Genomic DNA, 22,176 nt, shown 5'->3' on the forward strand with positions numbered 1-22,176 from the left:
CTGATATTGATTTGTGCTAAATTTATCAAAGGAAGATGTGGCGAGGATTAACATTTGTAAGCTCTGATGAAGGTCAAGATCATAGCAAAGGTTAATTGGTTTCTTTGGAAATCAGAAGCGTAGTGTAGGCATGCCTGTCCTTCCATCTCAACCTTCCACCCTGACAGGGGTCAGATCTCGCCCATCCAGAAGGACACAACCAGCCTCTGCAAATGCGCATAAACACAAGACGAGATTTTTGACATTCAAACCTGTCCCACAGTTAGCAACAATTATTACTTAAAAACACCAACGTGTTTCTGTTTGTAGAGATCTATAAATTGTAAGAAGTTAAAATCGCCTGGATGGCTCTGTGGGTTAAGCCTCTGCCTTGGGCTCAGGTCATGATCTCAGGGTCCTGGGATAGAGCTCCACATTGGGCTCTCTGCTCAGCAGGGAGCCTGCTTCCCCCACCCCCAACCGCCTACCTCTCTGCCTACTTGTGATCTCTGTCAAATAAATAAAATATTTTTTTAAAAAAAGAAGTTAAAATCGGGACAAAATGCTGAGTATGGACACACACCTTGAGGAAATCTGACTTGGGAATCAACTTGTTAATATTTCTGGGAAGCACAAGCTGTCTCCTGCTTTATTGCCATGTGCACACCTGCCTTAGCTGACTGGAGCCCAATTTATAGATTCGAGGAGGGGTGCTAAAATTCAATTGTCAAAAGGCATAATAGATTTGCAATAAAGACACGACCTTTTCAGAAACAGGTTTGGCTTTTTATTTATCTCTTGAAGTCATAAAATTGATCCATTCAAGGGCTGGTTAGTTCCAGGCCCTTCAGCTTGCAAAGAAAATACTCTACGCAAAAGTGAAAGAAGAAAATTGAGTATCCAGGAATTCCCTGGTTCATGAAACAGTTTGGTGATTTACTTCTCTTTAGTTCTGAACGCTGTGTATTCCATGGGCTTGGAAATATTCCTCCTTAAATACACTTATTTGCTGACATTTATAAATATTTACTGAAGTGGTTACCATGTGTCTCAAAGGCACCATCAGATAAGGATCACCATGATCCGTTACAGAAAAATCTGCAAGATTAGTTTGGCTTGAAAATACCATAAATGGGTAAAGTCCTTCATCCTACCTCGTGGGTCCCTAGCACAGGCCTCTAATTAGAAAGAAAGCAGAACCAATGAGGGGTATCCAGTTATCATCCCCACTCCATGGTGAGAAAACTGGGGAGAAAGTACATCAGCTCAAGATCACATAGTTAGAAAGCAGAAAAGCTGCCATTCAAGCCATCAGGGTCGATGCCCAGTTAAAGCCAATTAAAGTAAGGGTGGGAAATTTCAGAGCGGTGGTTTGCCCTGGGGCGCCCAAGTCTATGAGTGAATCATCCCATCAACAGTAAGTCGCAGGGAATTAGGGAACCACATGATTTCACTTGGAGAGTAAAGCCTCGTTCGTGTGCCCTGAGGACTGAAAGAGGAAAAGCAGAAATAATTAAAAGTGGGCCCAAAGTAAATAAAAGAAGCCGGACACAGAAGACTACAAACCGTATGATTCCATTTATATGAAATACTAGGAAAAACCCAACTATCATGACAGCAGATCTGTGGTTGCCAGAAACTGGTGACAGCAAAGCGGCCCGGAGGATCAGAGCAGTTCCTTATTATGACTGTGGAGATGTTTTCACGACTGAACACATCTGTCCAACTCATCCCATGGCACAGTTAACACAGGTGAATTTTATTTTCTGTCAATTATACCTCAAAAAATCTGATTATTTTAAAGTGACTTTAAAAGAAATTGAATAATACTCATATAATATACAATGGATACTCTCTATTCCATTTTTTTAAAAGATTTTATTTATTTATTTGACAGACAGAGATCACAGGTAGGCAGAGAGGCAAGCAGAGAGAGAGGAGGAAGCAGACTCCCTGCTGAGCAGAGAGCCCTATGCGGGGCTCAAACCCAGGACCCTGGGATCATGACTGAGCCGAAGGCAGAAGCTTTAACCCACTGAGCCACCCAGGCGCTCCTCTCTATTCCATTTTTTAAAAGATCTTACTTATTCATTTGGCAGAGAGAGAGAGGGAGAGAACACAAGCAGGCAGAGGGAGAGGGAGAAGCAGGCTCCCTGCTGAGCAAGGAGCCCAATGGCTGAGCCGAAGGCAGACGCCCAGCCAACTGAGCCACGCAGGCATCCCTCTCTTTTCCTTTTTTTAAATCTTTCAGATAAACCTATACTCAGTGGGAAATTTGTATTTGAAGAACCAAAATCTTTCATGCTTTGAAGCTTCTCATTTCTTCACAAACCTGATCTCACCCCACAGGCAATGTATCCTGCTCTAAATGACAACTGTTTGTGACTGTGATGAGATCCTGGGTGTCTGGAAGGTGCCAGATACGCACAAAGCAGCTTCACTAAGCCTGGCCCTTCTGGGTCACAGCTGAGTAGCCTTGGGGAAGTCACTGAACTTCTCTGAGCCTGATTTTCTCCTTTGTAAAATGGGAATGATCATGTCTGCCTTCCAGTACATTATGAGAACTAAAAGGGCTACTGATAAATGAAAGCACTTCCATTTTTATTATTTTAAAATGCCAAAAAGGTCTCATTTTTTAAAAATAGGAAAATATTCTCTTCAAGACACCAACAGTCTACCATAGCACTTGCAGTTAAAGCCATAAAATCTGAAGTTTTATTAGAGTTTCTTATTTGTCCTTTCTTTGTTCCAAGCACAGAATTTCTATAGGGACCTCATGTATTTTTCATTGTGCCTGGCCACAGGCTCAGCACACTCAATAACGATTTCTGGACAATTAACAATAGAAGGGAAGAAGGGGAGGCTTGGTACATGCGGGTAGGGGGTGAATGCAATATAGATGAAAAAAATAGTATTTGTTGCCATAAATTATTTTTTACGATTATTTGTGGGGTTGTATATTCAACTTCACTCATTTAGTAGATATGTTATCCACCCCCATACATGTTACAGGCAGGAAAAATATTCACTTGGTACAGGGATAAGCTTCATGGTAGAACAAAGTTTCGTAATTAACCAAAATATATCCTTTCAGCTACTCAAAGTCAGACTTAAGCACCCCAGTTACAAAGAAATCAAACAAAAATATTTTTGAAACACTGCTGACAAGACATGAATAGTTGTGCTGGGGACAAAAGCCCCAAACTTTGTGGCATGAGGGCAAGAGGACAAAAGAGGCCACTTACCCTAACCTACATATGTAAACGTCATGAATCAAGGTAAAAACTTAAACAAAATGGGTTTATCCCCTCCTTTAAAAAAAAAAAAAAAAAAAGATTTTATTTTTAGCAATCTCTACACACAACATAGGGTTCGAACTCACAGCCCTAAGATCAAGAGTTGCATGCTCTCCAGACTGAGTGGGCCAGGCATGACCCCATCCCACTTCCTTGACAAAATGTATTCCATAAGGGCTTGGAAGGCCAAGTTCTATATAGGATTCTTGGACTCCCCAGCATTCTGCACCCAGACCTCAGCCCTGGCCTTCCCACCCTGCCTCGGTTCCCTATCCCTTCCCTCAGGCCTGGAGTGCACAGCCCCACAAACACGGGCAAGAACCTGCACAGCCTCTGTACGTGGGTTTGGGGTCATTTGGACAAGGAATTCTGAGTCTCAGGTACCCAGAGCAAAGCCTATAAGAAGGCAGAGGTGAGTCCATTTGGCCCCATGGGGAGACACAGCAATGGAAGGACCTGAACAAGGCCCCGTAAAGCCCAGAACTGGGACTCTCTTGTCTACACTGGAAGCTAAATGTATGACTAAACCTTCGATGGATAAAACAGTATTACATTCCGACAACACAGATTCATAAATGCATATACCTACGTGTGCATACGTACATATAATACACACATACACAAACATACCAGCGTCTGACTCGTATGTAGCGAGTTACTAACCCTGTGATACAGAGAATGTGTCAAAGAAGAGTCAGAAAAGGAAGAGACACAGACTAAATGAAGGGTCAAGGAAAACATTTGGGATGGGGCAGGCATTGAGCTGGGGTTTTATTTTTTTTTTTTTTTTAAGATTTTATTTATTTATTTGACAGACAGAGATCACAAGCAGGCAGAGAGGCAGGCAGAGAGAGAGAGAGGAGGAAGCAGGCTCCCCGCTGAGCAGAGAGCTCAGCCCAGGACTCAGCCTCAAGCTCAGCTTGAGGATCAAGCCCCCAGAACCCTGGGATCATGACCTAAGCTGAAGGCAGACGCTTTAACCCACTGAGCCACGTAGGTGCCCCCCGAGTTGGGGTTTTAGAAGCGGTGCATATGGCTGCAAAGAGGAGGCTGGAAGGAGGCCCTGTGTGCGTGAAGTATTAAGAGAGGACTTTCTGGAGGTGGTGTCTAGAAGAGAAAATATCTAGATCCAGGGAAGAACAGACCTAGCCGCCAAGTGTCCCTAAGATAATATCACCAAATACAGCTCTGCTTGCCGGAAATAAGAGGGAAGCATGGGCACTTGGAATTCTTTTTAGAAAAAGGTTATAAACAGAGAAATATGATCAAATTAAAATCACAGGGAATTGCTAAAACCTGCAATTGGCCCAGTGCCCTCCGTGCCACTGAGTGACTCACTCTTTCGGGCTGACACTGTGAGCCGTGCCTGAGCGGGTGGAAAGGCGCGGGCCCCAGACAGGGCTCTGAGTGGAGGCAACCGGGGTGCAGAGAATATGAACTCTGACATCTTGGTTTTATAACGATTCAACTCTTGGCATTTGGAATCATTTAGTTTGACACCCTAGCCCCCTACCCCCCCACCACCTTTCTCTCTCTCAGGCTTTTTCCAAACTAAAACCATCTCGCTTCAGTTGCGTGTTCTGTTTTGTTTTGTTTCTGGATCTAAATATAGTTTTTAAAAAAAAAAAAAAAAACCAACAGCATTAAAGGCCTGGAATGAAAAAACATGGAAGGGGGATGTTTCCCTTTCAGACCAGATTCTATTCTATTCTATTCCCCAATAACTTGTACAAAAGGTTAGAAGGACGTCTCCCCGGTCCTGCTCCCTTGTGGCCCAGTCACCATCCCAAGATGGTGGAAGAGATTTGTGACTCACTGCGAGGAGCCGCTGGGCCGAAGCGAGGTTCACTAACGCCGGCCTTTCTCACCCAAGCCTGAAAGCATTCTCTGTTGCTTTAAAAATAGACACTGTTCTGGCCAGACAACCACATGAAATGGAGATGTAACAGGAAGAAGACAGGGGCAGGACAAGGTTCCATCTATTTCTAGTTTATTTTTAATAAACTATGACGACCCTTGTCTAATCAAAAATGCCACAAGCAGCAGGCAGAAGACAGGCAAAATTAACTCCTAGAATCCTTCTGTCCCTTTGGGTAATATTGGTTTGTCTCCACTAATTCGGAGTTAATATTTCCAGTGGTTTCACAGATTTACACAAACGATGTATACAAACTGTGGGCAGGGGTGACAAGGCTAAAACCCTTCCCTAGGAGTCACTGGGAATGTCCCTGGGACCCCCCAGCCCAGCCCCCAGCCCTGTCAGCAGACTCAGAGTTGCCGCCCCCAACTCTGGCTTCCACGGAGACTCTCCCCACTGCGGTCCTTGTTCCCTCCACACTGAATCCAACTTCTGGCCACGTGTTCACTTCAGAATTTGCCTTGGTCATTCCACAGGTTGTCCTGCCTCACCGTCCTCTGACCACGGATGGCCTTGATTGACTGACCACACTCTGGCAGACCCTCTGCCCAGCCTCTCAGTGGGGGAAGTGATGGCCTATGAATGACTTTATGTCAAAGGCTGCCCACGAAATGTCTCCTGCAACTGAAGTAGAAAACTTCTCACTGACTTTCTTAGATTTAGAAAGGGGGGAAAAAAAAAAAAAGGTCATCTTACTAGAGGGTTATCTTAGAGCTTCTTCCATCCTCAAAATTTCTTGACCAACAACAGTAGTTTCCCAGAGTCCACAAGCAAATATCAAATGCCGTGACACAAGGTGGAATTTGAACCTAGAGCCTGGGATCGGGCCGTTACCTATGTCATGCTTACCCATGGTGGGCTTCACCGTGGTCGTGCAGACTGTCTGTAATAATATTGTGGAAGTGCAGAATTTGGAACCAGACAGAATAAAGTTAAAACTTTTATTTTTTAACTGACTTTTAACTTTTTAACAGACTTTGGACAAGTGCCTGGTCCTCATTCTCCTTACTCCTAAAATACGAAGCTCACGAGATCATTGCAAGGAACAAATGAGATATCACATAAAAACTTCGCACGGGGTGCCTGGGTGGCTCACAGGGGTGCTAATCCCCGGCACATAGACAAGCTTCATACCCAAGGACAGCAGTCACGGTGGGTCAATGAAGAACAGCTTCGGTGGTTCTCCGGCTGCTGTTTTTGGTCTTACTGGAAGTCCGAATCCTGGGGTCTTTCCTCTTCCTCCAGTGAATTCCTAGGTTCAGGCACAGGGGCTGGAGCAGAGTGGAAGCGGTGGGGTCAGGGACAGGATCACCCAGGCATGACCCCAGTGCCCCCCCTTCTCTCTGGCAGGGGGCCCCCAACCCAAGTGACCTGGGGACAAACAAACCTAAGGTTGGCTTCAGACTACTAACAGGAAATGACTGCCTCGGTTTTGCTAATGATGTTCTTTGATCGAGTTCTGGATACATCTTCCTGGGAAAACGTCCTAGGATTGTTGCTTTAAAAAAAAACGAAAACCCCACCCAGAGCACTGCCCGTGGCAGAGGGCGCCTCCAAGGGCTCGCCTGCTGTGTAAAAGGCAGAAAGGGGGGCTGTGACTCTTCGGGAGGCATGTGGCCAGGGCCTCGGGCTTGGGCAACGAGCTACATCTGCAGGCAGCACAAGCATATTGTTCGGTGCCCACCAGGGACGCTTTCTGCTTCGGGGAAAAAAAGAGCCCTAGGCAAACTGCCAGGGAAATGATGTATTGCAAACATTTTTTTCTTTCTCTTTGGTTAATGGAAATAATATTTACTTAGCCACCGACAAACAGGCGCTCTCAGAGAAAGGGGCTTAGATGCCTGAGACGAGTTCTGAAAGCCGGGGAAAGAGGGCTCTCCTACTCTGCTACTGATCTACTCTTCCTTCTGCCAGCTCATTCTGTAACAACAGCTGGGGCAGAAGTTTTCAGGTAACTTTCTGAATATTTGTGTGCCTTCCATAGAGCGCAGCTTCTACTATTCTGAGGCTGGATAATAAGCATCCATCTATCAATTTTCTAATTAATAAAGCTGAAGCACCATGAGGATAAAAGATTTGCATCATAAAGAAACAACAGGTGTTGGCGAGGATCTGGAGAAAGGGGACTGCTCGTGTACTGTTGGTGGGAATGCGCGCTGGTGCGGCCGCTCTGGAAAACAGTACGGAGGGTCCTCAGAAAGTTAAATCTAGAATTACCCTATGATCTGGAAATCCACACTACTGGGTATTTACCCCCAAAATACAAAATGCTAACTCAGAAGGATACATGCATCCCCATTAGCCTAAGTCCAGAGATAGATAAATGGATAAAGAAGATGTGGTATAGGGGTGGGTACACGGTAGAATATTATTCAGCCGTTAAAAAGGAAATCTTGCCATTTGCAACAACATGGATGGAGCTAGAGAGTATAATGCTCAGTAAAATAAGTCAGTCAGAGAAAGACAAACGTCGTATGATCTCATTCATATGTGGAATTTAAAAAATAAAACAAATGAAGGAAAAAAGAAGAGAGAGAGAGACAAACCAAGAAACAGACTCTTTTTTTTTTTTCAAGCAGGCTCCACACCCAGTGTGGTGCCCAGTGTGGGGTTTGAACTCATGACCCTGAGATCAAGACCTGAGTTGAGATCAAGAGTCAGGTGTTTAACTGACGGAGCCCCCCAGGTACTCCAAGAAACAGACTCTTAACTATAGAGAACGAACTGATAAGGTCACCGAGGGTGGCAGGGGGGGAGGGCAACAGGGGATAGGGACTAGAGAGTGCACCGTCATGACGAAAAAAATAAAATGATACAAAAATAAATTTAAAAGAAGTTCAACAGCAAAAAATGAAAAGATTTCTGTAATGAGTTAACTGTATTGCTAATGCTAAATTTTAAAATACCCAGTACTTGGACCTATACTAACTCCCTTTAAAAACTTTCTCTTTGGGGTGCCTAGGTGACTCAGTGGGTTAAGCCTCTGCCTTCAGCTCAGGTCATGATCTCAGGGTCCTGGGATCAAGCCCTGCATCGGGCTCTCTGCTCAGCAGGGAGCCTGCTTTCCACTCCCTCCACCTCCCCCCCCACCTACTTGTGATCTCTCTGTCAAATACATAAATAAAATCTTAAAAAAAAAAAAAAAGCCTTTCTCTTCTTAAAATATTCAACTTGAGAGCAAAGACAATTATACTGACAAAAAATACTTTTCCTATAGGATACTGAGTGATAAAAATCTTATATACTGGGGCACCTGGGTGGCTCAGTGGGTTAAAGACTCTGCCTTCGGCTCAGGTCGTGATCCCAGGGTCCTGGGATGGAGCCCCATATAGGGCTCTCTGCTCAGTGGGGAGCCTGCTTCCTCCTCTCTCTCTCTCTCTCTCTCTCTGCCTGCCTCTCTGCCTACTTGTGATCGATCTCTCTCTCTCTCTCTCTCTCTCTGTCAAATAAAAAAATAAAATCTTTAAAAAAAAAAATATACTGAGGAACAAACACGTTCAAATGTAACACCTATTGGAAGATTCCAAATAAGTTTGAAGCACAATTTATTTTTTGTTTTAAGAGAGAAGGGAAGGGCAGGGAGAGGCAGAGGGAGAGCGAGCGGGAGAATGTTAAGCAGGCTCCGCACCTGGCACACACCCAACTTGGGGCTGGATTCAGGACCCTGAGATCGTGACCTTAGCCCGAATCAAGTCAGACACTTAACTGACTGAGCCACCCAGTCACCCCCAGCACAAGTAATTTCTAATTTAGTTTTCATTCTGTAGGAAGTCTTCCAAGTGTTCCAGCAACAAAGGATGTGTCTTACACTATGCAGGGAGGGTCTGCGGAAGGACAGACCCACAAGAAACTAACAAAGGCCTCTTAAGCAGAGCTGAAGTCATGAGTCAGGGTGAGAATGGAGACTTTTGTTTCAAATTTTGAACATTGTGAATCTAGTACCTGTTGAATAAATGATGCTATTAACATTTTTTTAAATAAGAAGGTGTCTCCAAATATCTCTAAAAAATTTATCTGAAGTTAAATAGCAATGTGCCTTGCAGCTTTATTCCCCACAAAATCTGCAACCAAGATCCGCACACCAGGGCCGTGACTCCTAGGATGCGCTCACTTCCCACCCTCCCTATTTAATCCTGTGGCTATCAGTGACCTGATGAACTTCAGTACCGCGAATGTGACACAGAGATCCTACATCACGGCCATGGACCCTGCTCGGCAGCCACGAGCTTCTGTCCAGGCAGGTGCTCATGGACACTCCTGTCAACCCACTGTCACCTCCTTTTACCCAGCCTCTGGCCTCTCTCTTAGCTCAGGGCCATGTGATGGGAGAGCGCACTTGTCCAAAAACACAAGCCCAACAACTCTGAAAGTCATGGTCACACTGCTCAAGTCAAGACAGTTCTCAGAGCTTCTTACACAAGAGAATCAACCACTTTGCCATTTCCTATGGTTCCTACAGCAGTCCCCAGAGACGGTTCAGCACTGGAAGTGAGAGCAAGGAATTGCAAACTTGGTTGCACAGAGCATATTTGCAAACCAAGATCAAATACCTAACATACTTGACGTTAGTGGTAGTGATGTCACCATGTCAACAGTGGTGACGCCACTATACAGATCGTCCTTTCTTATCTTACATGGCCCAAGACAGAGGTTAGACCTCCGGCTTCTCCAGAGGTGGACTCCCACCTCCCACCATGCCCAACCCCAAAAAAGCCCACACACTCTTGCCCTTTGTCATGTGACCTGCAATGGGTCCTGGTAGCCTCAGTAGACCTCCAGCCCCACTGTCCAAACTGGCCATGGAAGTGGCCGTGGCCAGTGTGAACAAATGAGACGCCTGCCACATCAGAGAAGCTTTGCATTCAACACTGTGGTTCAGTGCAGTCTCGCTTCTGCCTTCTACCAGGAGAACAGCATGTCCACACCACTGCTCCTCCAGGGAAGGGAAAACCCATCCACGCAGGGCCCGTAGCCTAAAGAGCAGACCCATGCTATCTGAGCAAGCCACTGGTTGTTGAAAGCCACAAAATGTCTGGAATTGTGTGTTAGAGTAGCAAACTTAATACCCTGCCCTTTGTCATCCAAGTTGCATAACTAGTGGGTTTGATCTTCGACTTCCCTGCACATACGAATGTGGTGACCAACAGTGACAATCAACATGCTTGGGCTATTTTCAATCACACAGAAAACCAGACAGTCATCAGGACTTAATGATGGTCAATAACTGATATATATTTGGATTTAAGATATTCTTTTTTTTCTTAAAGATTTTTATTTATTTATTTGACAGACAAATCACAAGTAGGCAGAGAGGCAGGCAGAGAGAGAGAGTAGGAAGCAGGCTCCCCACTGAGCAGAGAGCCCGATGCGGGGCTCGATCCCAGGACCCTGGGATCATGACCTGAGCCGAAGGCAGAGGCTTTAACCCACTAGCCACCCAGGTGTCCTGGATTTAAGATATTCTTTAAACAGGCCCACTGCTGGATTGTTGGGACTGATCTACGCTAAATCAAATTGAGGCATCTGAGTTCCTTTCTAGTTGAATCTGGACATTCTGGTATTCAGCCAGTATCAAACCTCATTCCTGCAAAAATTCATCCTGTAAGCATTTACTAGGTACCACACGTATGCCAGGACCCATGTCAGGCCAGCTGTAAACTACATAAAATTTCACTGCCGTCCAAGGTGATTTCACTTTCACGCAGAGTACTCAGTATTATTACTATCTGCATTTAGGTGTGCAGGGGGTAGAGGAGGCTGAGGAGGCAGAGGGAGAGATGTGCCCAAGTACACCACTCGGGCTCTGCCCTCGATCTCCTGGAGAGGCAGTGGAGTGCAGTAAAGAACCCAGCCTCCGAAATCAGATCGTCAGGTCTGAACCTCTGGGTCTACCACTCGGTTGGGGGGGAGGGGACTTTGAGCAAACCCTCTCCGAGCCTCAGAGTCTCCATCTGAGAACATGGATCTCACTGGCTGGTCCTGAGGAAGAAGGGAGACGAGCACACAAAGCTTCAGACCTGGATCCTGCGCTGAGCAAGAACTCAGAACTGCATTCTGGAGTCTCACTCGTCTGTGCCCGTGACCATCAGGGACAGCGGATTCACCTCACTTCTCATTTAACAGTTTTACTTCAGTGAGTGGTCTCCATTCATAAATAAACTCCTGTGGTTGAGATATTGCAGGACTTTCTCTTCCTAATTAAATCCTACACGGGAGGAAGAAGTAAATGAAACCCATCCATGTTTTGAATGTGGGTTTCCAAGAAACAAGGGGTCTTTCCTATATGGAAATAGCACACACACACACTAAAGAATGGACACTTCTTTTCTTCCTCTTTTATCCTGTACTTTTTTATACAAGAGACTGTGTCTTCATTTGCCAATGTGCTTGTCAGAGATAAATTAACATAGGAAATTTTCCTTCCTTACTCCCACGCAACACATCTGCCAATCTAACACTTACAGACGCAGTGAGCCACGAGGAGGCTACAGCCTCAGAGAACAAATAACCAAATTAACAGAACTTTGGAAATACGAACAAGTATTTGGTGTCAGCCTGGAAACAACCCGCAGCTAAAGAGCTCTCTTCTCAAAGATTAGAAACCTGCCGGGACAGAACGCAGGATTTGCAAATTCTGGAAAGATCCGAGCCACATGCAATCCTTTTAGACAAGTGTAACATCCATTTGCCATCTCCACCTTGACCTCCACCTCCTAAAAGGTGAGCTAGGCCCCTCTTTTCGACTTCTGCTAGTGACTTCCTTGCAGACACAAAATTAATACAGATACAAAAAAGAGGCAGAAATAGAAATCTGGGGAACTGTTAGGTTCACTCCGTGTTAGCACGGAAATGGCTGGAGACTCTAGAGTCTTCTAGAAAAGACCTTAATAGGTTACACAGCCACTTCTCTCCCTGCAAACGGTTCAACTTCTGAAATAGGAGATTCGCTCTCCTGCTTGCAGTTTGAGGATACCAAATATTTTATTGAGGACAGACTGTATCCCCTGCCTTCCGAGAACTTAGACTGATTCTGAGCAGTATTACTCATCATTCATTCATTCAACAAATATTTATTAAGCACCTACTATACCTAGAACCTATTCTTTGTTTTAAAGATTTATTTGAGAAAGAGAGAGAGCACACAAGTAGAGGGGAGGGCCTGAGGGAGAGGGAGGAGGAGGGAATGAGGAGGACCCAAGGGAGAGGGAGACTCCCTGCTGAGCAGGGAACCCAACGTGGGGCTCGATTTGAGGACGCCAGGATCATGACCTGAGCTGAAGGTTGTCACTTCACTGAGTCACCCTCAACGCCCCTACCTAGACCCTATTCTTGACCCTGAAGATTCCAGTAGAGGATAAAACATACTTTAAAATTCTGCTCTCAAGGGATGCCTGGGTGGCTCAGTTGTTAAGTGTCTTCCTTCAGCTCAGGTCATGGTCCTAGGATCCTGGGATCGAGTTCTGCATCGGGCTCCCTGCTCAGGAGGGAACCTGCTTCTCTCTCTCCCCCTCTGCTGTTCCCCCTGCTTGTGCTCTCTCTCTATCTGATGGATAAGGAAATAAGATCTAAAAAAAAAAAAAAAGATAAAATTCTGCCCTCAAGAAGCATACACTTTAATGGAAGAAAGAGGTTATAAGCAGGATTAGAAAGTAAAACATGTATTAGTATTCAGAGGAAAGGATTAAAACAGAGGAGGGAGTGGCACCTGGGTGGCTCAGTTGGTTAAACATGGGACTCTTGGTTTTGGCTCAGGTCATGATCTCAGAGTCCTGAGATCGAGCCCCATGTTGGGCTTCACACTCAGCAAGGTTGAGTGTGAAGTGCTTGCTGCTCACCCTCTCCCTTGGCCCTCCCCCCAGCTCATGCTCTAAAATAAGAAAATAAATCTTTGAAAAACAAAAACAAAGTAAAGAAGGGAGGTTACAAAGTATATGGAATTTCCACTTTAGATGGGACAGCCTTAGGATTTGGGCATAACCAGAGGTGGGCCCTGACTCACACGTGAAGGAAGAGAGGGAATAAGCCAGCTGCGTGTACATCTGGGGGAAAAGAATACCCCACAAAGGGAACAGCAAGTGCCTAGAAGAGTGGCCCAGTGTTGGAGGAGCAGCTAGGAAGCCAGGGAAGCCCATGTAAAGGAACAAGGGCGGGGGGAGCTTAGGCCGATTGGGGCAGGTCAGACAGCTAAGGCTTCCCAGCCCTCAGGGGCATGACCTGACTTCTGTCCGAAAAGATCACTCTAACTCATCACTGTGTTGACAACAGGGTTGGACGTGGGGTGCGGAGAGCCGGGAGCCCCATCAGGAGGTAATGACATCGGGAGGTAATGACCGTGGTAATGGGAGGTAATGACAGGAATGACGGTGCAGGCCTGGGGGTGAGGTGGCCATGGAGGTGGGGAATACCGTCCCATCACGGACACGTGCACGTTCTCTAACACGGGCAAAGTAGCACAAGTACATGAGGGGAACCAATCAGCCATCACTCTCCAAAGCTGGGACCGGAGCGTGTGCCGGAGTTTAATCGTGGGAAAGGCCGTCTGGAGACATGGAGATGGGTAAGGCACCTGGGAATCCCTTTCCTCACGTACAAAGTGGGCACTGTGAGAGTCACGCTCAGACCTGGGCAGCCATGAATGCCATAGAGGCTGCTAGAAATGACCCCTGATCACAGCCCACGTTTGCAGATACAGCAGCCTGATGATGAGCCCCGAGAAACAGGGAGGATCCTTCTAGAGGCCAAACTTCAAGATAACTACAATCTCAAGGGGCCGTGTTGCCAACACTAAGATGCTCTTTAAAGGAAAACTTTTTTTTCTTTTCTAGAAAAGCTCAAGGCATGAACTGAAAAAGTCTTCACACCCCAGAGAAAAAGCAGGCCTCCAGGGCCCCCGGCCATGAGGGCCAGCTCCAGACAATTCCATGTTACCTCTGAAATGGAACAGCAAACGTGGACACAGTATTCGGACAGGCGTCTGATAAACAGCCAGCGAGTAGCTAACTCCCTGGTCTGGCCATATCCCGCCGCCGTGAAAGCCTGCCTGTTTCAAGGCTATGCCACAGTCGTACCCTCTGCATCTAGGGAGATGCCCAGATCTCCCGAGCACCCTTGACGATGACCATGGCTGTCTCCCCATGTAGGACAGGTGTGTGCAGTCTCTGTCCAGCCTCTGCTCTTCTGATGGAAGTTTCTAAGACATGGTTCTCAATGTTTGCATCGTTCTAACGCACCAAATTTGGTGTTATCTGTAAATGTCACAAGTAGACTCACCTTTAGGCATCTAGGCTACCCAAAATACATTAAATAATACTAGTCATTGAGGGCACAAATTCTAGGGCACGGAGAAAGGCTCTCTTCGCCTTCAGGAATTACACAAACGAGGCTCAGCAGAGCTGCTGAAATGGAGGGCTCTACCCCTGCTCTGAGCTTCCACTGGGAGAAGCAGGCACAGCACTGTGCTTAAAGCGTGGGGCCCTGCGGCAGACCCGCAGCTCTGGTGCTGATATGAGGGGGACTCGGGATAAGCGGCTTAGTCTCTCCGAGACTCAGATCCTCTATCTGTAAAATGGGGCTAACCCTCAGATGCACCTCAGAGCAGTGTTCTGAGGATGAAATCAATTTGTGCATATAAAATATTTAATAGAGGCCACCTGTACTCACTAGTTTGTACACATACTCAGTAAATTTCTCAGCATTTGTGGGCCAGGAGCAAGGCTAAGCTCTTTGTGTGCTTTTATTTTCACTTTAGAAAAAATAGTCTGGGGCGCCTGGGTAGCTCCGTCAGTTGAGCATTTGCCTTCGGCCCAGGTCATGATTCCAGGGTCATGGGATCAAGTCCCAAGTTGGGCTCCTTGCTCAGCGGGGAGCCTGCTTCTCTCTCTGCCTCTGCCACCACTCTGCCTACTTGTGCTCGCTCTCTCTCAAATAAATAAATAAAATCTTTAAAAATAAAGAATAAAATAAAAAACAATCATAGGCTCACAGGAAGGTGCAAAAAGTGTAGAAAGAGGTTCCAAGTCCATTTCACCCTGTTTCTCCCAATGGTAACATCGTTTTCAAGCCTTATCTTTTTTAATCATCACATTTTATGAGGCAAATATCCCTACTGGCCCCTTCGCACAGATAAAGCAACTAAGGTTCATAGCAGTTAGATGACTTGCTCTGCATCACACAGCTAGTAATCAGTGGGATTCCAGAAGCTACACTCTCAGTCACCAGCCAGATCGCAGCACCTGTGGAGGACGGGAAAGGCGGGGGCAGGGAGAAGGGCATGGGCTCGCTTGCTCTGATGCAGCTTGCCCACTTGGACAGCTCTTCCTCTGTGCAAACGCGAGGCACAAGAGACTACCCCTCAAGAAACAAAATAACTCCTATCTGGCAAAGAGGCGTTTGGGGAGCAAACCCTCAGTGACAGGTTTCTCGGGGCCCCTCCATCTACTTGGAGCCAAGATCTGCAGAGGTTCTCTGGGAGAAGCCCCTGAACCCTGAAGTCCAATAAGCTAAACACTCTCCTAGTAACAGGGACTCTTAGGCAGGTGGTCAGGATTTCCTGATCAACACGATGTCACAGCAACAAACATTTATACACCACATACTATGAGCCAAGGACTTTACATGTATGACCTAACCCCTCAACATCCCTCTTAGGTACATCCTATCATCTCTCCATTTTATTTCTTATTTTTAAAAAGATTTATTTATTTATTCTAGAGAAAGTGAGTGAGCGAGCTAGTGGGAGGTGGGGTAGAGGGAGAGAGCCTTCAAGCGGGCTCGTCACAGAGCAAGGAGCCAGACACGGGGCTCAATCTCACCACCCATGAGAACGTGACCTGAGCCAAAAACCAAGAGTCGGACACTCAACCAACTGAGCTCCCCAGATGCCCTTCATCATCTCCAGATTCCATATGGGAAACTGAGGCACAGAGAGGTTAAGTAGGTCACCTGAAGTCACACAACTGGTAAGCGGGAAAGGTGGGATTTGAACCCAGGCAGCCTGGCGGCAGAGCTCATACCCCTCACCACTCCTCCTCTTGCCTCTCTAGAAACACCTAATGAACCCCGAGTGGACTCCTGCTTCTCCTTCTCACGTAGCTCTGTCTGATCTCACGGAGGTTAGCTGTCATCACTTAAGCGCTCGTGCGTGGATACCTTGTTCTCTAACGGCTCCGTGGGCGGACTAGGAGAGGCTCCTGCTTTCACTTTTCCTGCTGCTTCCACAAGGCCTCGTCCAGCGAGCAGCACTTTCTGAGATGAATGTCTACAAGCTGCTCCTAAGACAGGCTTGCTCGGTCGGCCCCTTCAGCCCCTCCTGGAGCCCTGGTGGTCCTGCCTCGGGACCCTGGGTACTTCCTGCCTGCGTGTAAATGGTGTATTGCTCTAATCCGAAGCCATAAATCAACGCCTCACCCAGTCCTTAGAAATCCTCCCCTATCTTCTTCCAGTTCTCAAAACTATTTGCACGCGCTCTGCAGTGGTAGCTGTCAGTTTCTGAAGGGCCCCCATATATTTTGGGAATGAAGAAAGGAAATGTTTTATTAGGAAATAAGACATGGAAATGGCTGCACGAGACGGGGGGCAATGACGTTTCCTTTGGCCAGGGGACCATCCCAACCCGAAGTGACAGAGTGTTCAAGTCACTCAGCGACCCTCGCCCTCACTGCCACAAAGACCCTTTGTCTGACAATATGATTCTCTAAGCAGTGAAGCGGCTAAGTCAGCATGAATGCCCAATTCTAGATGAATTCGGCCCTTGGAACTCACCACAGTCTGGACAATACCCTGAATTTATTACTTATAAGATACATTTGTCCAAAGCCTTCCCTCTGATCCCCTGTAGCCAAGTACATCCATAAATTCCACAGCTTTGGCTCAAACTGCTTTTAGAAATAGTATTCTAACTTCCTGACACCAACACTAATATTTTGGCTGCTTCTAATATGACATCCAGTCTTTTGAATTTCAAAAACAATGCCTGGGACAAAGGAGGAACATCCTGTGGCATAACAGAAAGAAAAATATCGTTTTATTCCGGGAGAAAATGCTTTTCACAAAGGCACAAACGTCTTTTGATAACAATGTTAAATGTAAAGGTTAACATAGATGTTACTATGGTGATGCTCCCATTTGCAAATCCACATGAGATGTTAGCAACGTGTTGCACTGCAGGTACGTGTGAAAATATGTTAACTTCAGCTAATGGAAAATACAGAGCTCGGTCTATACCTGACACTTGCTTTTAAGGGTCTTGTTGATTTTCCAAACTCTGCAAATGCAACTCAAAGTCCATATTTTAATCATACCGTCTCTAAGATTCTCTGAATCTGGCTACCTTGTGGATTTCCTGAGTCCTCTAGCAAAATAAAAATAATCACCTTATTTTTTAAAAAATTCTGCTGCTAAAACCTATGAGAACTTTCCAGAAAGCATTGTTAAATGCCTATGGTCTTCTTGCCCAGGAAAGCCCCAATTTGAGACACCTTGGAATTTAGTTCAAGATTTATATCTTTCCAGGTAAATACTTTCTTACAGTCTTTTGTGCTTTCTCATTTCTTTTTGGAGATTTAGAAATTTTGCACCATGGGCGTAGTTAAAACTACATGAGATACATTAAGGATACATTAAGGATAATGTCTCGGATCTGGAACTGTACACTTAAAATGGAACATTTTGTAATTCTATTTCACCTCAATTCAAAGATTACCTGATAGTTGAGTACACATAACTTCTAACTAGCTAAATCCCTATTTAGAAAATCAAACAAATGGTAAAGAAAAAACAGACCTGCATGTATTTCTTATTTTATTCTTCCATCCCACAGCAACAGGAACATCTGTAAATTTAATCAACTTGTGCTTTCCCTTCTTCTACAAAAATCTGACCTATATGACCCCATAATTTCCTATGGGAAAGAATGAATCCTAGCATTCACAGGACTGTTTGTTTTTTTCCCAGTTTTAAAGACAGAAATTTGTTGTCCTACAGCAATCAACAATATAGTTACCGATTCTGAAACAGATAATACATTACACGTCAATAAAAAATTAATTTTAAAAGTATATAGTTACCAAGAAGAGCTAGCAGCCTACATATCTGAAGAGATTTCACCTTGACATAGAAGGTCATTTTATTAATAAGAGGAAAGCTCTCAGGCTGAGCCTTTAAGGGGAGGATTCTTAACCTGAGGGCTTCCGGGGATCCATTTAGCACTGAACTGACCCAAGAGCTGTTCATAAACATGAGCAGGGATTTTTCTGGGAAGAGGGCTGACGACCTTCCTTTCAAAATGATGAAGGACCTAAACCTCACTTTGGAGACAGCCCATTGAGGCCTGGGGCAAGCACAGAAGGAGCCTGTCCTCAAGGCTCGTGAGCACAGCACGACGCCCGCCGTTCATTCTCCCGACACCACCATCCAGAGAACCCCGGTATCCTCTAAAGGACACGTGGCCTCCTTATAAAAGGACACATCCATTAACCTAATTCATCATTCCGGCACTGCCTCCATCTGCGCCGTTTGAAAACGACAAGGCGCTGTCCGGAGGAGGGCTTCGTGGGCCTGACAACCAATGAGCCTTCAGCAAAAGGCCCCTGGTGCAGCGCCCCAGGCTCCCTGACCCTCTTTCCGACCACAGCTTTTATGGGAAAGAGCTAGGGAACCCCAGGAAGACCTGCGGTTCCAGGGCAGGGCCACCACGCGGGGCCAGCTGCGGTTGCCACGTCCCACGCATGGCCACAGCTCCCTGCTCTTTGTCGGCAGCTGCCACGTCTCATTACGAAACTCCCGGGGCAGGGGAAGCCTCCTCTGCCTCCCCCAAGCCCACCACCTGCCACACCGGCTCCTCCTTGCCAGCTTAGTCTTCTGCCCCCTCTCTGCCCTCCCTCCGGACGGCTCTGTGCGGGTGCTCTGTTCCGGGGGACTCGCCTGCCTGACTTCCCTCCAGAGTTCTAGAATGCAGTCTCCAAACTCACTAGAACTTCTCCATCTGGAAATTCCACAGGCCCATGGAATCAACACAACCCACACTGAGCTCATCATTTTTCCAAAGCAGACCTGCCTCGCTCCCCCTTTCCCAGGAACAGAAAGTGATGCCCTTAGGAGCTCAGATTCAAACCCTTCCCCTCCCCTTTAGAGAGTCACGGAGGCCTGCAGACCCAGCCTCCGTGAGCTGCCTGGCACCTGGGCCCACCACGACGTACTTGCCACTGCCCCCAGCTCAAGTCCTCACAACCGCTCACCTGCGTGCCCCAGAACCTGCTCACCCCTCCTGGCACCTCCCGGGGGTCTCTGCCTCCACTCCAAACTATCCTACTGCCGCCAGATTAATTTACCTAAAAGCTCAGCCCAATTTCACCCTTCCCCACAGGAGAGCCACACTGTCCCCGGGGCTAGCAAATTAAGAATGGTGCGAGCGAGACGGCACGAGGCCCTTGAGTTACCAGCACAATGCTGAACCCTCGACAGGTCTCACATTCATCTCCCAAGCGATCTCAGAAGGTTACACCTTCATAATCTCCATTTGACAAATAAGGATGTTCTGGAGGACAGAAATAGTACACAAGTGAGCCAAGGCCCCACAGCTAACACCAGGCCTCTACAGTCCCTTTGCCTAGTGTCCAGAGGCCTCCCACGGTGCCACCAGCCTGTCCTGCCTTGTTGGCTACCACTCCTTGCCCAAGACCCTGGCCCGGTCCTTTGCACCCATGCTATTCTCACTGCCTCGTGTATCTCCAAATCCACACCTCGCCCAAGCATCCGTTCAAACAGCGCACACTGAGCACACATCTGCCGCGGGCCAGTCCTCTGGGTGCATCGAAAAATGAAAGTGCATCTACTCCATGAAAACTTTCCGGAACACGCCGTCCCCTTACCCCCCGATCCCTCACACCTCCGCGTGCTAGCATTTTCCCCATGGTGCCCCTTCACTCTTGCCTTCTTTCCAATGCACACGCTTACCCTGGACTAGGAGGCAGCACCCCACAGGCAGGACGTGCATTGGCACACCCTAGGTGTGACTGGTGACTTCCCAGAGCCTCAGCTCCTCCACCCATAAAGTACTTAAGGTCAACATGAGGATTAAGTGGGATCAAAGTCTCCAACCCCTGAGGACCTTCCTGTGGGACCACGAACTACTCCCAGCTTGGTGGCAGGGGTCGTGGGTGCTCAGTGAGAGTCCAATGGCTTGCAGCATGTCTCTAGGTGACGGTCAAAACAAATAAGCTGTGGGAGAAACCCCGAAGCTTGTTCTCTAAAGGCTCTGCCGGCAGCCCAGGAATGGATGTCCTGAGCTGGTCCCCTCTCCCGAGACCATGGCCAACCCAGACAGGGCTCTCACGACACATGTCACACCAGGATTCTCTTCACCACAGGGCGGGTCAGTTTCATCAGGCAAATGCTAGCTCCATGCCCACAACAAGTGAGGGAGACCCAAGCTGCCTTTCCTCTGTAACCTAGCTCCTCCCTATAATGTAAAGCCTGGTGAGTGGTTGTCCTCTCAGGGCCCAAGCCACACAGGCAAAAGTTTGATAAACCAGATAAAATTGGGTGAGATCCATTTTGAAAGCACCCAGAGGACAGTAAAAGAAAATGCGATTACTGCTATTACTGTGGCCTAAATGATTCATAGAGTTGTGTTTTCAGTGACCCAAATACAATGTTTCAGGGCACCTAGAAGCGTTACAAGGGACACTAGTAGGAGGTCGCCACCAAGCTGAAATGATCGGATCACATGAAGTCCTCATGGGGACTTTCAGAGCGGGAGAAAGGAGCATGCTGGGGTCACTCCAGCCATGGATGGGGCTGAAACAATACACCAACCAGCCCTGTGAGAACAGGTGTCAGCTCCCAGTGGGGTTCTTACCGGCCAGGGGGCCCCCATAGGAGGGACTGTTCATGCCCCGACTCCATGCCCTCCAGCCTCTGTTTAGAGCACCGGAAGAGCACCCTGACCCTGAACTCAAATGCAATGGAACTACTGTATAGAAATACACAATTTATAAGCAAGCTTCTCTAACTTTTAGGTGACCAGGGATTAATTACATAGTAGACATAATACTGATTTTCTTTCCAATTTTCTTTTTGTTCTTCAAAGCTATGAAATCTCAGAGCTGGATTTTTTTTTTTTTTAATACTCCTTTGGCTTATCTTCCAGCAGTGGCAAAAGCCACATGCCGTGGCATCACCCCTGGCATCACTGGGCTCACGGCTATTTATGATGGCGTCCGCGGCCCAGTCACACGCTGCTATAATTACTGGGAACAGAGCGCAGGTGTGCAGAGGACTGGATCTGGTTTTCCCAAGTCCCTGCTATTTCCTTTGCCCAAAAATCCAGTGCTCCCTCAGGAAAGATGTGAGCCAGCCGACTGGAAGACATCAAAGCACCCTCCATCTCCACAGCCCATGTCATGTCACAGTCTGTTAACATCTCCATCGGAAAAGGACACTTGTCAAGGTCACCGAGGGCCACCAGCTGTGCTCTGAGTCATGAGCAGGGGCATCTGTGCACGTGTTTGCACACGCCAGCCACTCCGTCCGGCTGCTGTTACCAGAGTCTGTCCTTCCAAGTGGCACAGTCACGCAAAGGGAGACTCTCCAGGACCAGTGCTCACCTGTCACCTCCCCTCGCCCTCCCACCCTCCCACTTCGAAACCAAAACAAAATATTCCCAAGGAGGTTAAGCGGTTTGTCCGGGAGTCTGCGGTTGAACAGCGGTTCCGGAACAGCTCAGCCTGGCCGACCTCTCGGGGAGCCAAAGGATTCTTGCCTTATCCATGACTTTTAAACCTTTTCTTTCTTTATTCAGAAAACCTCTATGAGTTTCTGTGTTTAGGCAAATAAGCCTTATCCAAGAGGGGCTATCATTATTCCAAGAAAACTAGCCTCCTCTCCAGTATCAGGAAAGACACATAACGGTATTTGGTATTTAGTTTGCAACCATGTGCTCACGTAAAATTAAAATTATTAGTTCTGAGGGCCAACTTAATTCAA

General features: G+C 46.9%; 1 protein-coding gene across 10 annotated transcripts in view; it reads right to left on the reverse strand.

Annotated features, from left to right (window-relative positions):
• ZDHHC14 (zinc finger DHHC-type palmitoyltransferase 14) overlaps positions 1-22,176 on the reverse strand; it is a 276,013-nt gene that overhangs the window by 205,270 nt on the left and 48,567 nt on the right. For 2 of the 10 annotated variants that reach the window (XM_045080128.1, XM_045080129.1), the window contains exon 2: positions 6,328-6,464. The exons of the other annotated variants lie outside the window; for them this stretch is intronic. The gene's annotated coding sequence lies outside the window, so the exon portion shown is untranslated. The remainder of the gene's footprint in view (positions 1-6,327; positions 6,465-22,176) is intronic. 10 annotated transcript variants of the gene reach the window in all.

Source organism: Mustela putorius, unplaced genomic scaffold (assembly GCF_011764305.1).
Source record: "Mustela putorius furo isolate JIRA1106 unplaced genomic scaffold, ASM1176430v1.1 tig00000450_pilon_pilon_pilon, whole genome shotgun sequence".
Taxonomy (NCBI): domain Eukaryota; kingdom Metazoa; phylum Chordata; class Mammalia; order Carnivora; family Mustelidae; genus Mustela; species Mustela putorius.